The 16,056-nt window shown below is 37.4% G+C and overlaps 1 long non-coding RNA gene across 1 annotated transcript in view; it reads right to left on the reverse strand.

The window, feature by feature from the left end:
• LOC129534346 (uncharacterized) overlaps positions 1-14,253 on the reverse strand; it is a 54,628-nt gene extending 40,375 nt beyond the window's left edge. Inside the window, exons 1-4 of the long non-coding RNA XR_008680908.1 lie at positions 13,635-14,253; positions 8,282-8,398; positions 8,030-8,120; positions 5,452-5,561 (exon numbers count right to left, since the gene is read on the reverse strand). This is a non-coding gene — a long non-coding RNA (uncharacterized lncRNA). The remainder of the gene's footprint in view (positions 1-5,451; positions 5,562-8,029; positions 8,121-8,281; positions 8,399-13,634) is intronic.
• Between the last annotated feature and the right edge of the window lie 1,803 nt (positions 14,254-16,056).

Here is a 16,056-nt window from a genome sequence, read left to right on the forward strand (position 1 = left end):
AAAATTAGTTCAAGCAATGACTGCCGTTCGATGAAGCCAGACTCTAAACATTTATATACCTCATGCAGTCCAGACCCTTCTACCTGAAAACACTCAAAACTTCACAGCTCCTCAGTTTACTTTTCATGAAATTCTTCTACGCCCTTCTAATTTCACTATACATCATTGTTAACTGAGAGTACCACTCTCCTCCCTCTCTCAACTGATAGACAACTACATGATTATATTATGGCCATTCAAGACTCAATATTCTAGACTCAATATCTCTTGCCCAGACTTTCACAGATCCCACTTGCAAATCCAGAACTTACCCTCTGTTGAGGGTTCATATCTGAGCAGCTCAGAAGGAAATTTTTAGGCATGATTTGCCATTATACATTTTCAAACAGCCAACATCATATTATAAGTGTCTAGCTCAGATTGTTGAACATGTGGCACTCACAAGAAACTGCTCTTTAGCTAAAGATGACATAGCATCTATTCAGACAGTAGATATGCTTTGGGAATAGCACATAATTTTGGTATGTTATGGAAAACAAAATGATTTATGACACCATTGGGGACACCAATTAAAAATGAAAAATAGGTGTAACGCCTCTTAGAAGCTTTCTTATTGCCAAATGAGATGGCCATACTTAAAATAGAAACTCATGTTCTCCAAAAAACCTTTGAAGCAAAAACAAACAAAGAAAACAAAACAAAAACAAAACAAAAAAAAACAAAAAAAAACCATCTGGGTTGATAAATATGCTAAACTGACAGCTGTTTCATAAAGCTCTCACCGCTATCAGAAGATATTTTAAATCTACTCTACTTAACCACCTGATGCTGTAATGGAGGAACTTACAATCTCCCAATTCAAAGCCCCTGAACATAAAAAGACCAAAGTGAAACAAATTGGATGTATTGTCTACCAGGGAGTATTTTGGAGACACCCACAAGACTGCTTTGTCCCTACTCAGTCCCAAATCTGGATGCAGTCTTACCTTCATAAAAATATTCACAATGAAAGAGAGAAACTAAATCAACTGCTCACCGATATTAATGGAGAAACTTCACTGCCTGTCTGAAAGAAGTGTGTCTTCTGGCCCATTCTGTCAAAAACACAGCCCCGGTAAAGTTGCAAAGGTACTGCCAGGAAAATAACTACCTTCAGCAGGATCATTGACAGATCTATTTCATTCAGCTCCGTAAATCTCACGAATAGGAATATGTTCTTACCACCACATGCATGTTCTCTTTCTGGCTTTTGCCTTTCCCTTGTAAAGAGGTAACTGCAACTGCTAAACTTGGGTTACAATGAGTATTACCCACATGGAGAGCTCTACTGGCTCTTTCAAGTGACTATAAGAAATAGGTTCATTTCACTGGTAAAGTCATCCAAGAAATCCCGTGAGTTCTTTTTTTATTCAAAATTACATTTCTTCCATTATCCCCACTCATCTGGAGTAATAGAGAGAGCTAATGAACTATTAAAATTAAAGCTTGCTAAGTTAATGGAAAAATTTTATCACCCATGGCCTGGGATTTTATTCTTAGTCCTAATTCCCCTGTCTCTTCTGGGTCACACAAAGAGCGCTCATCTAAAATAATAACTATCTGGCCTATGCAAATTCTCTATTCTATCTGGGTTCTCAAAGATTCTATCCTGATTTTTCAAACATTCTAAAATAATGAGAAATTAGTTAATTTTATTCAAACTTATCATCAACAGGCCAAGGCTGCCTTTCCTCCAGTTCTTCCATCAAAACCACTCTATAACCTAGAAATTGGAGAAGCAGTTCTCTGGAGGTGACATCACTGGAATATTAATCTTGAATCTTGTTAGCCCTTACAATCTCCTCTTACCACCAACACTTTATAATTTCTCCATTCTTGCAAGGACTGCAGAATTCCCAGAGTGGCATTCCTTCACTCTATCCATAGCACAATCTTACAGCCCCACTTTGAGTTGCTGGTTATATGCTCCCTTTCCCTTGAACGCCTCTGGTTTGCTTCAAATTCTGTACCATTCTAAGATCTAAAAGAATTCTTTATCACTTGGAAGTCCTTTTGCTTTTTTCTCTAAACTTAAAAAAAAAAAAACAAAACCTTCTTTCAACCTCAATGCGTTTCAAACAAAAGCAATCTACATTTCCACCAGAACATAATCAAGTATCCTTTCATGGGCCTAAGTATTTGCAATAACACCTGTTTTGCCACTAATACAGCTATCTACACTACAGGGGGCAAGAGTACGTATTCCTTAACTTGTTATATAAGTCTAATAGACCCAGATTTATCTTAAACATAATGTTACCACGTTTGCTTGGGACTGACATCTCATAAACAAGAACTTAACACTTTCGTGTTACCACTTGAATGGGACAACATTTCCATCAAAATGGCTGATATGAATTCTGAGATGCAAATCCATGGGATAGTTATTTCTGTGAACCTGAATAGCCCCAATGAGACATATTTTATTGTAGAAACTTGCCTATTGGTACCTGCTGGCTAATTGAACTAGATCCTATTATCTAGATCATTAAATTAGCTCCCATTTAATCTTTAACCAGACTGCCCTCTTTGTTCATCACAGCCACACTATTATTTCTGATTTAACTTTTCTAGGGACCAGACAAGCCAAAAAGTCCAGAAAAATGTGTTAGAACTACAACCTTAGACAAAAAATCCCAGCTCTTGAAAAGGGCTGTGACCTTCCTTTCTCACCAAGTTCTCAAAATGGTACAAGTAAGAAAATGTAAAAGCTACATGTGCAAAAATATGAGAAAGAAGTTTTAAAAATAATGTTAAGATATTTAGCCACACTAAAATTATTAAACTATTTCTCTCTGTATCTCATTTAATAAAATATTATCCATAAATTTATTTCACAAAAGGATGTAGCATAATATGACATATTTAAATATACATCATTTAATAAGACAGTAATAAATCTTTATTTAAAGGATGCGAAAGTTTTAGCTAAAAGAAAAAAAATTCGCTTTAATCTTTCCTTATTTAAAGTGTTACTACTTCATGGAGAGAAGTTTAGTGTTTCTTATATCTCTTGATTTAATGTTTTATTTTTCTGGCTCATTATGGTTATGGTTATGTTCTTTGAATATTTTATTGTTATTGAGGTCACTTCAATTATGTTTAGGGGACTTTTATTTTAAGAATACATTTCCAGTTTTATAGTGAGAATTAAAACACATAACAGATTCCATATAAAATATTTAAATTCCCAGCAAAATGATTAGTGTTTGGCCCTCAGTGCTTTATGAGAAGCTGTAGTACTTCAACCTATTAATATTCTGCCATATTTTCATATGGGAAATACATTCTTTTTTTTAATTCTCTTTTTAGTATGTACCAAGCACACAGCACAAAAAGAGAACTAGTTTCTCTGGGGAGTAACTAAGCCAAGAACATTACTTCATCAACTTTATGATGAACTGTAGATTTCACATTAGGAGGCAAATTCTTCATTTCAAAACATTAACCCACATCGTATTTAATAATTGAAGTCTGTGTGATTTAGAGTTAAGAAATGAATTAAGTACAAAAATAGATTTTTTCCTCACTTTCCTTTGATTGTGCCCTGGATTGATTGTTATTCATTTTAGAATCTTGCCTTTTAGGACTTTTTTCCAATAGAGTTTGAGAATTTCCAATAATAGCTGACTTCAATAGCATTTCTGTCTTGTGGAAATTATTTGTCAATTAAAATGCTCTTCATGAAATTGAAATTTATTTGCACTCAATGTCTACTGGAAGATTTGAGGAACTATTCTATTATTCTGTAATGAAGACGCTTAAATAAATGTTAAGAAATCTATTAAAAACTTAATATAGCCTGGTGCGGTGGCTTAACCCTATAATCCTAGCACTTTGGGAGGCCGAGGCGGGCAGATCACCTGAGCAGAGATGGCACCACTGCACTCCAGCCTGGGCAACAGAGTGAGATTCCATCTCAAAAACAAACAAAACAAAACAAAACAAAAACCCTTAATATATTCCCATGGTGGAGCCTAGATTTGAACTCAGGGAGTCAAGCTCTATAATTAATGCTCCTAAATATTGTGTAGGAAACTCTCTTATTAGAGTAAGGCAGGAGAGATTGAATAAATCACAAATATACTGGAAATGTCATAAACCTATGATCTTTACTTTTTTGGAAAAGGTAGTTTCTCTGCTCTGTCTTCATGATTAAAAACTTCTCATTTCTCACTACTTTGCCATCATCTAGTTCTCATGTGGAATAAGCTATTGTGTTGTCTTTATTATCCAATTTTGTTTTCTTACATTCTTTTACCCTCAAAAGGATTCTTGGTAGACATCTGATTTTATTCTCAGGTCCAGGTAACAATCAGGATGAGTATGAGACAGCTAGTAAAAGAAAGCAAGAGTGTTTCCACTGTAGACAGAAAAAAAAAATACTTTTTTTTTTTTTCCATGATGGTGGACTGAAGACATTGTTAGCATGCCTCTCCCACTTGGAAAGACAAAATAGTGTGTGAAGATTCATGCTGTGAAAGAAACCACACGCCTTTGGAAAGAACCAGTGGGCAACGGCCTAAACCATGACCCAGAGGAAAACTGTGTGTCTCCATAGCAAGTGAGAGAAAGAGAAACCGCTGCAGTGACTCACACTCCCAAAAGGGACTCAGGCATTTTAGGTCACAGAAGGTCTTAATCCAATATAGCAGTGGAGCTGATTTAGTGAGCAGTGGGGACTCTAAGAGAAGGAGTGGCATTGGGATAAGATTTGCATGCACTTTCAAACTCCAGTGGGACAGAGGGAAGCCATTCCAAATCCTTTCTCACAGGAGACCTCACGGAGATCTGCCAGCCAACTCATGATGTAGTCACAGGTTGAGAGAAGCATCAACTGAGCATTGCGACAGAATCGTGACTGGGGACAAAACTCATTGGCCAGGACGGAAGGGCGTGCAGGAAGTGTGCTATAGCCATGGGCACAGGAGCTGAGCACCTCTACTTCACTGGCAGATCAAGAGGGGCATGGCCTGAAACTCACAGTTTTTGTCTCCACTGGGAAGGCTTACGGCCTGGGGCAGTTTTGAGTCCCATGAGCAGGCTAGGCTCCCTGGAACCCAGCTAGTTGCGGCAAAGCACTGTGGGTGTGAGACCTGCCTTGCCAAGTACGTGGGAACTGAGTGGGGCTTACTGCCACCGGCTCCATTGCTGCTCCTCATGTGGATCTTTTGTGCAGCGGAGGCAGCAGCACTCCTCCCTGGAACAGTATTCCAGTGGTCGGGGAACTGCCTTCTGATCACCACTGGGGCCACTGCTTGAGCCTGTATATGGGGAGCCAGAGTGCAAACTTGCTGGACCCACCCGCACCCAGCTTTGTCCTTCCATCCATCCTGATAGCCTAACGTGATGGGCAGGTACATTTGGGAACTCCATGGCCCAGCCCATTGCCTGATACACCAGAATATCTACCTTGGGTAAAATAAGGCAGGCACAAATTCCACTGTTACCAACATAGCTGGTGCTTTTTGGCAAGCTCCACTTCTTGGCTGGAGGCCAATTGGCACATCCCATTACACCATCTGAAAGCAAAATGACACAGTGCTCAGGAAGGAGAAAACGTTTATGTGACCTCAGCTACTGCCATTGCCTGCATTACCCTGGCCAACAAGGAGGTCTTGAGTATGTCCACGTGCCCAATACTACTAAAGCTGGCATTTGAGAAAGCCAACACAATAACGTTATTTATAACCAAGGAAAACTTACTTCTTGTCCACCCTCATCAGAGCTGGTTCTGGTACCTGCCACTGGGAGACTAGAGTACAGGTGACATCACCGGATCCCTTGCAGACATTCCCTAGGACCATCATAAGTATGGCAGCCCCACTGGGTGAACAGACCCAGAGGAGCAGCAGGATTACAGTAATCTGGCCCGCAAGGACTGCTACTTTTAGGGGAAGGGAGAGTAGACAACATTAAGGGAGACCCCGTGAGACAAAAGAAACCAAACCGCAGGCCCTGAGTCCCTGAACTTTCCACTTATGAGAAGTCTCTTACAGCAGAGGCACAGGTGCATTGCTGGGTTCAATGGGGAAGGTCTGCCCAACAATCAGGCAGCCCTGGTGCTCATGAAGGGTCTTGGAGAAGGGGAGTTCTCCCCCTCATCTACCACTGCAGACACAGTTGGGACTTCTCGCACGGGAGCTTGGAGTGGATAAACCCGTAGACAGCCCTCCTCGAACACTTCAGGGTGACAGCCTCCCCACAGGAGGAATGCCCTCCAGGTTCAGGCTTGCAGAAGAGGTAGCCTCACAACCCCTCACAACATGGAACACCAGCATTCCTGCAGCTGAAAAGAGGTGCCTGTCTGATCTGAATAGCTAAAACACTGAGTGAGGAGTGTGATTGGGAGGTGGATTGTTTTCTTGCTGGTTTGGAAGGAGAGCTGTAGTGGCGCCCTCTCTTCCACCTTAGAAGACCTCAGTGCATTTCATTGAGAACTTTCCCAGGCACCTCTGCCAAGGATGGAACCTTTGCCCACCATTTGGGTACTGCATTTACTGGCCTGCTTTAGCCACAGCTAGTTTTTACCTGTGGGCACTTCCTACTGGCTTGAAGCCTGAATTGTTCAACCTAGTTGTATTAGTACATTCTCATACTGCTGTAAAAGACTGCCTGAGACTTTTACCAAGGAAAGAGATTTAATTGACTCACAGTTCTGCAGGGCTAGGGAGGCCTCAGGAAACTTACAATCCTGGTGAAAGGGCAAGCAAACATCTCCTTCTCCACATGATGTAAGGAAGGAGAAGTGCTGAGCAAAAGGGGGAAATACCCTTATAAAACCAGCAGATCTCATGAGAACTCACTACCATGAGAACAGCATGCAGATAACCACCCCATGGTTCAACTATCTCCCACTAGGTTCCTCTCATGACACGTGGGGATTATGGAAACTACAATTCAAGATGAGATTTGGGTGAGGACACAGCCAAACCACATCACTAGTGATTAAAGTACTGGGAGAAATTTTGTTTTTTTTCAAATTGCACAATACTGAGTAATGAGATAAGCTTCATGAGACCTTTGCCATTCCAACTGCACAGGAGACAGTGAACTTGCTTTCACAACTAGTATATCACTACTGTAACCAGCATCACTTAAATTACAAACAATATTTAATAATAATGCTTAGGAATGTATACATTGGAGTACAATAATGAAGAAAAGAGAACTTATTACCCTCAAATTTGGATAATGACCATTGAAGAAGGAATCATGGAGGCTGTAAATAGCTAAGGACAAAACAGGAGGCTCCAGGTTTTTGCAGTTTTCATTGTCATAATTTGGGTTGCTATGTGGTTGTTTGTTTTGAATAAATGGTTAATCTGCACTTTCACATTTTTTTGTACTTTCTACATGTGTTTTCTGACACAGAGAAAAAAATGTAATTTTAATGTGCCCATTTTGATGAGCAGACAAACACAAAATTGACCACAAAATGAGTTCATAGAGACAATGTCATACAAGGGTAAAGACTTACCTCTCACTCTAACACAAACAAAATTACAAAGAGACTTAAAGAAAAAAAAAGGATAGTCTATTTGTTTATCCTTACACTGCTATAAAGAAATACCTAAGACTGAGTAATTTATAAAGAAAAGAGGGTAAAGTGGCTCACAGTTATGCAGGCTGTACAGGTTGCATGGCTGGGGAGGTCTCAGGGAACTTTGAATCATGGCAGAGGTTGAAAGGGAAGCAGGCACATTTTACATGACCCAGAGCAGGAGGAGGAGAGAGAAGGGAGTGGTGCTACACACTTTTAAACAACTAGATCTCTTGATAACTCACTCACTATTATGAGAACACCACCAAAGGATCCAATCCTTTGATCCAATCACCTCCCACCTGGCCCCACCTCCAACACTAGGAATTATAATTTGACATGAGATTTGGTGGGGGGACACTGACCCATACCATATCAGATAGTTTAACACTATCTGAATAAAAATGTAAAAAAATTCTTACCTTTCTAAAACCACATTATACTTACTTTTGGATGAAGATTTAAAAAGCTGATTTATTCTGAAAGCTTGTATCTATTTTGCTGCCCTGCATCCAGTTTCCGTATTAGTTCACTGGTGCTGTCAAGACAAAGTACCACCCGCTGTGTAGGTTAAACAACAGAAACCTATTATTTCACAGTTCTGGTGGCTAGAAGTCTAAGATCAAGGTGTTAACAGAATTGATTTTTTTTTTTTTCTGAAAGCTGTGAAGAAGAACCTATTTAATGGCTTTCTGTTACCTTCTGGTGGTTTGCTGGCAAATCTTGGTGTTCTTGGCTTGTAGAAGCATCACCCTGATGTCTGCCTTTATTTCCGCTTGACATTTTCTTTGTGTCTATGTCTGCCTCCAACGTTCCCTTTTTATAAGGACATTAATAAAGTTGAATTAGGGTACACCTTAATGACCTCATTTTATCTTCATGAACTTTGTAAAGACCCTATCTGCAAATAAGGTCACATTCTGAGGCACTCTGGCTTGGAACTTTAATATAGAAATTTTGAGGAGACACGATTTAATGCGTAACAGCTTTTTTTTCCCCCTATATTTTCATCTGTCAACCTTTTTCTCCTTTGGTTCTGATCCAAACATATTTAATGGTTTCTTTTTATTGTTCGCTCCTGCTACCACCTGTGTACTCATTGGCCTAACGTACTTGAGTTACATTTTATGCATGTTGAATTAAAATTATCAGCAACATTTTTAATCATCACTAAATCTCTTGTTATTTACTACTATAAATCAAATGAAAATTATTAAGATATTTCTCAAATTTCCAAAAGATAGATCTATGGTAGAAGAAAAGTTCCACATAAGGACTTTACAGTTAATTAAATCAGCTAAAGCTGGTTCCCCTAATCTTCACTATAAACTTACTCTTACTCTGCTCATCTACTCATTAGTGATTATATGTATGTTTTCTCCCTTAAATGTATTTCCTCATCTCAAACTCTTAGTGCTTCTGAATTTAGCTATGTATTATCTATTGTTTTTGTTTATTTTTAAATTTGCTTATTATTTAAATAGAGGCAATAACCAAATTATTCCTTTATTTTGGGACCCATAATTTCATTAGAGCATAACATGCTAATTAACAGACATGTATCTATGAGATCTCTTTATATAACACATGTTTATGAAAAAGTAGGAAACGTTGTTATTTGGAGAAATGCTCATAGGACTTTGAGATGTACCTTGAAAACATTGCTACTGAAAAGCATAATTACAAAGATCAACTTATTATCAGAAACTGTTATTAACTATTTTGACAAGTCTTTATGTCTTAATTAAACTAGTATGTTAGAAATAACAAATTCTGCCACAGAATTTTAAATTCCACACAATGTATTATTTACTTAAGGTAAATGTATGCAATACTTCTGAAGTTATATTAATATTGTAATTTAGAATCTTATTTAAATAGCTGAAACTACATTGTCTCTGGTAGTGGAAAGAATCCTGTAACAAAGATTTACTGCTATGGGGTATCTTATTGTTCAGAAAACTTTGCAAATAGATTTTATGAACCTAAAACTCCCTAATGTATTTTGAATTCTGTAGAGAAAAGCACTGGGTCCACAGTAGAAATACAAGTGTTTTATTTTTTCAATATTTCTCAAAATATCCCCTGGGTTAGTCAATCAAAGATTTGGAGTATAGTGATTGGTAAAGAAAAAATTGAGTTACTTAACAAAATGCTGTGCCCTCTGCATGATATTTATTACCTCTCTGATAGAATTTATTTTTCTTCATTTATATTCACACATAAGAATAGTATACAGTTTTATTCAGCTTATGCATTATATTATTGCATGTCCTTAAGACATGATGATACTGTAAATGAATATTGCTATCTGTTTAAAAACTAAATTGAAACTTATTTTTATTTCCTATGTAGAAAATAATGAAATGTCCTCCTTTCTCAAATTCCCATTGTGGTCATTATGCTTTTGAACAGTCAATAAATGATGTATATACTATTCTGTTGACTATCATCTTCTTATTATGTTTCTTAAAAGACTCTCAACACAGTTATATTGAAAATGCATTCTTCATAAGAAAAAATTTATTTTTATCAAATAAATACAATTTTAATAAATTTTAATAAATGTATTCTTTACCATTTATTCAAGGCCTTATTAGCATTCCTGTAAATAACAATAAGTTTTCTATCTTTTCATAAACATGCATTATATAAATAAATAAATGTATTCTGAATAAATAAATAAATTAATCAGAATCCTTTGTAGGGTTAGGAAAGCATTGTTGCAAGTGTTAAGTTTGTTTACCATATTTTCTGGAAGGATTCTTGTTAAACTATTATTTTGTATTAATAAATATTTTATAATATGAATAATCAACTCTAAAATATTTCTAATCTCATTAAAAACTTTTAAAAATTATGCTTGTAGCAGAGAAGGGGAGGAAATGAGGAGATGTTAGCCAGAGGGTACACACTTGCAGTTATGTAGGATGAATAAGTCTACAGATCCAATGCATAGCATGAGGATGACAGTTGATAATATTGTATACTAAAAACTTGCTAAGAGGGTAGATTTTTGATGCTCTTACAACACACAGAAACAAACACACAGAAGGGAACTATGTAAGGAGATAAATAAGTTAATATGTTTAACTGTAGTAATCATTTTACTATGTGTGTGTATATGTGTGTGTGTCCGTATATTAGAATAGCATGTTGAACACATTAAATATACAGTTGTCCCTCAGTATTCAGAGGGGATTGGCTCTAAGACCCCCAAGATAGCAAAATCCACAGATGCTCAAGTTCCTTACATAAAATGGTGCAGTATTTGCATATAACCTATGCACATCCTGCTGTATATTTTAAGTCACCTCTAGGTTAACTTATAATACCGAATACAATGTAAATGCTATGTAAATAGTTGCACTTTAAAAATTGTATTATTTTTATTGTTGTATTGCCATTTTTTTTCCAAATAATTTTGACCTATGTTTGACTGAACACACGGATGTGGAACCCATGCATAGGTTCTACGTTATGCTTCGTAACACAAGACAGAAATCTAAACCATGATTTGGTGATGATGATGGGAAGGCCTACTTGTGATGCATACTTAATTTTATTATAAGCTTCTATTAACCCTCTAGATAATATCATTAATTAACGCAAGTAGCATAGCAGTATTCACTAACTTTATTGCACTATGATATCGTTATTAATTTGAAAATATGAACATTAAAGGATGCATACCCTTCTCTAAATACTTTTTGCTGTTTACTGGCTGTTTGATACTGAGAAACTTCTCAAATGCCTCTCAGAACTATGTGTTTCTCTGAAAATTTTGAATAATAATAACTATATTGCAATGTTAGTATACAAAGTAAGATTATCTGTGTATGTATAAATATTGCGCATATTGTATATCTATACACTTAATAAAGTATGGATGGCTTATAAACATAAAAGAAGTTCATTCTTTGAGTTAGTCAATTAGTTATTCATTCTTTTATGTAACAGAGAGTTGTTGAGTTTTTTATTATCAGACAATCTGCCAAGCACCAAGGATAAAACATACAAGTCAGACATGGCTCCAGCAAATTGGCAAAGATAAAGATTACATCAAGAATGGAAGAAACAAGTGGGTGCTTAAGTTGATTTTATATTCTAAAGTGCTCACGTTATTGAAGGTTTACTGTATTCTGGGCCAAAAATTAAAAATATATAGTAAATTCATATCTGGAATTTCAAAGTAAGGCACCGTCATGTCAAATCTGAAGAGAAGAATGCAATGGGCATATAGCCCCTCTTTTATCTCCTCTTTTTGAAAAATCTATTGTCTATTTACATATCAAAAGCACTAAAAAGGCAAGTATTTCAGGTCAATTGCTGGAATGTGTTGACTTTAAATCCGATTTAAGCAATTAAGTAGCAGTTATAGACATTAAATTTTAGTGAACAGGAAAGGTATACTAACTCTTTATGGCTTTAGCAAATAGTTTAATATGACCTACATTTACTGAATAGACAAGAAAGAGTATCCTCCAAAATTGTTAGTCATTAAAATGTACATAATATACTTTATTTTAATAAATATTCAATTTGTGACTTTTTCAAGTTTTTTAATTCTCTAAATATCTTTCATCAACATGTCCTTATTGTTTGTAAGGGTTAAATATGATTTTAAAAATATTTTATAAATTCTAAATGCTAGCAATAAAAGTTATTATAATTGTTTGAAGTTAGTAGTTTATGTTCCGTGAAATTATAACACGTTATCATGATATTGTGGAATTGACTTGAGAGGAAGATAAATAGGACACCTGCCCACTCCTTGGATATCCAATCCAAGCTGTGAGACTCTGGGCAATTAAATTCATATCTTAGTCATGGAGATTATGATATCTACATTGAATGTCGTTGTGTAAGACAAATGACAATCTAATATCATGTCTGCAGTGGAGAGTTTTATAAATACATCTTATCTCTTTTTTCCCCATGTTTTATATCTACGACATTTAGGCAGAAGTGATATTTATTCAACATATTGTGTATATTCATTCACCATATATAGCTTTGATGAGTTCTTATGACATCTTATTTTTGTTTTTCTTTTACACCTATCAAAACTAAATTCATGTTATTTTTCTTATTGTGATGTGTGCTGATCCTTATTATAATTTCTTCCTAAAAGTATTCTTTAAGTTCTGGCTTTTCACCCTAATTATGCTTCTGGGCAATATTGTTTCAGACCTACTGAGCTCCCATTTTTGATTTTGCTTATGTTCATTAATAGAATATCACAAGCATTTCTTTGTTGTCTCAGTTATCATAAAATTAAGATGCCTACTGGAAAATACCTAGTATTGTGTCCTTTGGTTACTCTTGACAGGAACTGTCTTGTTAAGTATTGTGCTACTTTCATTTCTCTTTCACTTCTCTTCATTATACCCTTGTTTGTGAAAGCAAATCCACAGACATTTCATTGAAACAGATTTTTAAAAATTGATCTGGGAGACAATCAGAAATATTTGAAGAAAACAAAATATCACTCTCTTGCTCTAAACTGTTCTGGTGTGCTAGATAATTATCAAACTCCTTATCAGGGCTTTCAAAAGCAAACACATTTTGAAACTTTGTCTCACTGTATCTTTATATATGTATTTGACCTAAGCCAAAGTGGTGTTGTCAGGTATCTCAAACTCAGTAAATATTTGCCCACCGCTATGTCTTTTGAAATGTTCCTCATTCAGTTAAGATTTTCTTTCTCACCCATATATAATCATCAGAACTTTATTCAGTTTGCTCTGAATAAAGCAATTTACAGTCTAAGGTACCTACATTCATAGTATGTTTGGCTTGAGACCTCTAACAGATTTTATTATTCTGGAAATAATGTCATGTAATTTTGCATTGTTAAGTGCGTAAAGGGTGAAGTGCTTGTATTTGGCAGTAATGAATAGATGTTATTTAGAATGTTTCAGTGAATATGTTGGGCTACATTTTTCGGTTAAACCCAAGTTTTAAAGACAAAGAGAAATTATTTTGTAAAAGGAATGATCAATTAGACTTATATGATAAGTATTTGAACATGAAGCAATTAAATACTTACATAAAATTTTAACTGTTCGAAGTTTTCTCTAATATGACAAGGATGCTTTCTCTTTTCCTTTGCATTGCCTCAATGTAAATATTGTCAGTTCAAAATTAAAGCGTATAAAAATGGAAGTACAATTAATCTACCAACATTTCAACTGAAATGTGTAGTTATAATCCGAAATAGCGTGTCCGGAATTTGTGGGTTCTTGGTCTCACTGACTTCAAACATGAAGCCGCGGATCCTCGCCGTGAGTGTTCCAGTTCTTAAAAGTGGTGTGTCCGGAGTTTGCTCCTGGTGATGTTCAGACGTGTTCAGAGTTTCTTCCTTCTGGTGGGTTCGTGGTCTCGCTGGCTTCAGCAGTGAAGCTGCAGACCTTCAAAGGCGCGTCTGGGGCTGGGGCGCGTCTGGAGCTGGTGCTGTTCGGTCCTCCTAGTGGGCTTGTGGTCTTGCTGGCATCAGGAGTGAAGCTGCAGACCTTCGCAGCGAGTGTCACAACTCATAAAGGCAGTGCAGACGCAAAGAGTGAGCAGCAGCAAGATTTACTGCAAAAAGTGAAAAAACAAATCTCTCACAACGTGTAAGGTGACCGCACTGGGTGGCGGCTGCTGACTCGGGCAGCCTGCTTTTATTCCCTTATCTGGCCCCACCCACATCCTGCTGACTGGTCCATTTTACAGAGAGCTGATTGGTCTGTTTTACAGAGAGCTGATTGGCCCATTTTGACAGGGTGCTGATTGGTGCGTTTACAGTCCCTGAGCTAGACACAAAAGTTCTCCAAGTCCCCACTAGATGAGCTAGACACAGAGCAATGATTGGTGCATTTACAAACCTTGAGCTAGACACAGGGTGCTGATTGGTGTGGTTACAATCCCTTAGCTAGACATAAAGTTTCTCCCAGTCCCCACTAAACTCAGGAGCCCAGCTGGCTACACTTAGTGGATCCTGTGCTAGCGCCACAGGCGGAGCTGCCCCAGTCCAGCACCATGCGTGGGCACTCCTCAGCCCCATGGGACCGGCAATACAGAGCAAGGGCAGACCGGGCTGCACAGGAGCCCACGGCAATGCGGGGGAGCCTCGGGCATGGCGGGCTGCAGGTCCCAATCCCTGCCCCACACGGAGGCAGCTGAGGCCCTGCGAGAATTCAAGCGCAGCACCAGCAGTGCCCAGCGCACTCTCTGCAGCTACTGGCCCAGGTGCTAATTCCCTCACTGCCCGGGGCCTGCGGTGCCGGCCAGCGGCTCTGAGTGCAGGGCCCGCTGAGCCCACGTCCACCCGGAATTCGCGCTGGCCCGTGAAAGCACACAGCCCAGGTTCCGCCCGCGCCTCTTCCTCTACACTTCCCAGCAAGCAGAGGGAGCTTGCTCCAGCCTCAGCCAGCCTAGAGAGGGGCTCCCACAGTGCCGCGGGGGGCTGAAGGGCTCCTCAAGCGTGGCCGGAGTGAGCGCCGAGGCCGAGGAGGCGCCGTGAGCGAGGGCTGCCAGCACGCTGTCACCTCTCAATAGGTAACTATTGCCTAATTAAGATTAAAAATATATAAAATTCCTTTTTCAAGAAACAAAAGTCAGTGTTGACACATTTTCTCCTTAATTTGCGTATCGAGAAGCTCCATGGATGTTTGTCTTATTCTAACAATCTGATTAACACATCTTGATATAATTTACTCTAGATGGTATAATATTCATATCCTTTTTCTCTTAATATTGCCTCTAAAATATCTATAGATTAAGCAGTCCCCAAATGGCTACCTAAAATCTTTCATTAAGCCAAATTTTCTCATTTAAAATGGCTTATATTTGCTGTTCAGGTAATTTTAAAACAGTTGCTTAAATATGAGCTAAATTGGTTGTTTCCCCATGGCTCTTTATTAATTAAATGACATATAAAGACTGGCATTAAGCATAAAAATTAGAGTCTACCCTGCCTCTAAGAAATAGATCTTTTTCTCTCTAATGAAAATCAGTCTGGGCAAACAGCTACTGAATTGTGCTAGTAATCAGCTGAATTTTTCTTTACTCTTCATAAGATTCCTAAACTCCAAGCAACTTTAGAATCTGCTACTGGAATTCTGTAGGGTGTCAAAAATGATGATAATGATTGTTATGTTAGTTGTATGAATTTCTGATTTCAAACTTTATCAAGAAAACAGTCAGATAATAGGAATAGTTTCAGATATGTATACCAGAGGGCTCGATATTGTGTTGCAAAATTACATAGTATAAAGGTGTTACATCTAGCAATAAAATATAAATGGTCTACTTTCAAAAATAATGTTTTAGATATCAATATATGTATTGCATAATTTATTTTTGTGAAAAAATAGTTTTATTTATACATATATAAATATTAAATAGCTGATGTGTTTCTGTGCAGCTATTCACAGTTATAGTTTAAAAGAAATCTTAAACTAACAAACATCCTTTTTTAAATGATTAAT

This window comes from Gorilla gorilla, chromosome 5, assembly GCF_029281585.2.
Source record: "Gorilla gorilla gorilla isolate KB3781 chromosome 5, NHGRI_mGorGor1-v2.1_pri, whole genome shotgun sequence".
NCBI classification, from domain to species: Eukaryota; Metazoa; Chordata; class Mammalia; order Primates; family Hominidae; genus Gorilla; species Gorilla gorilla.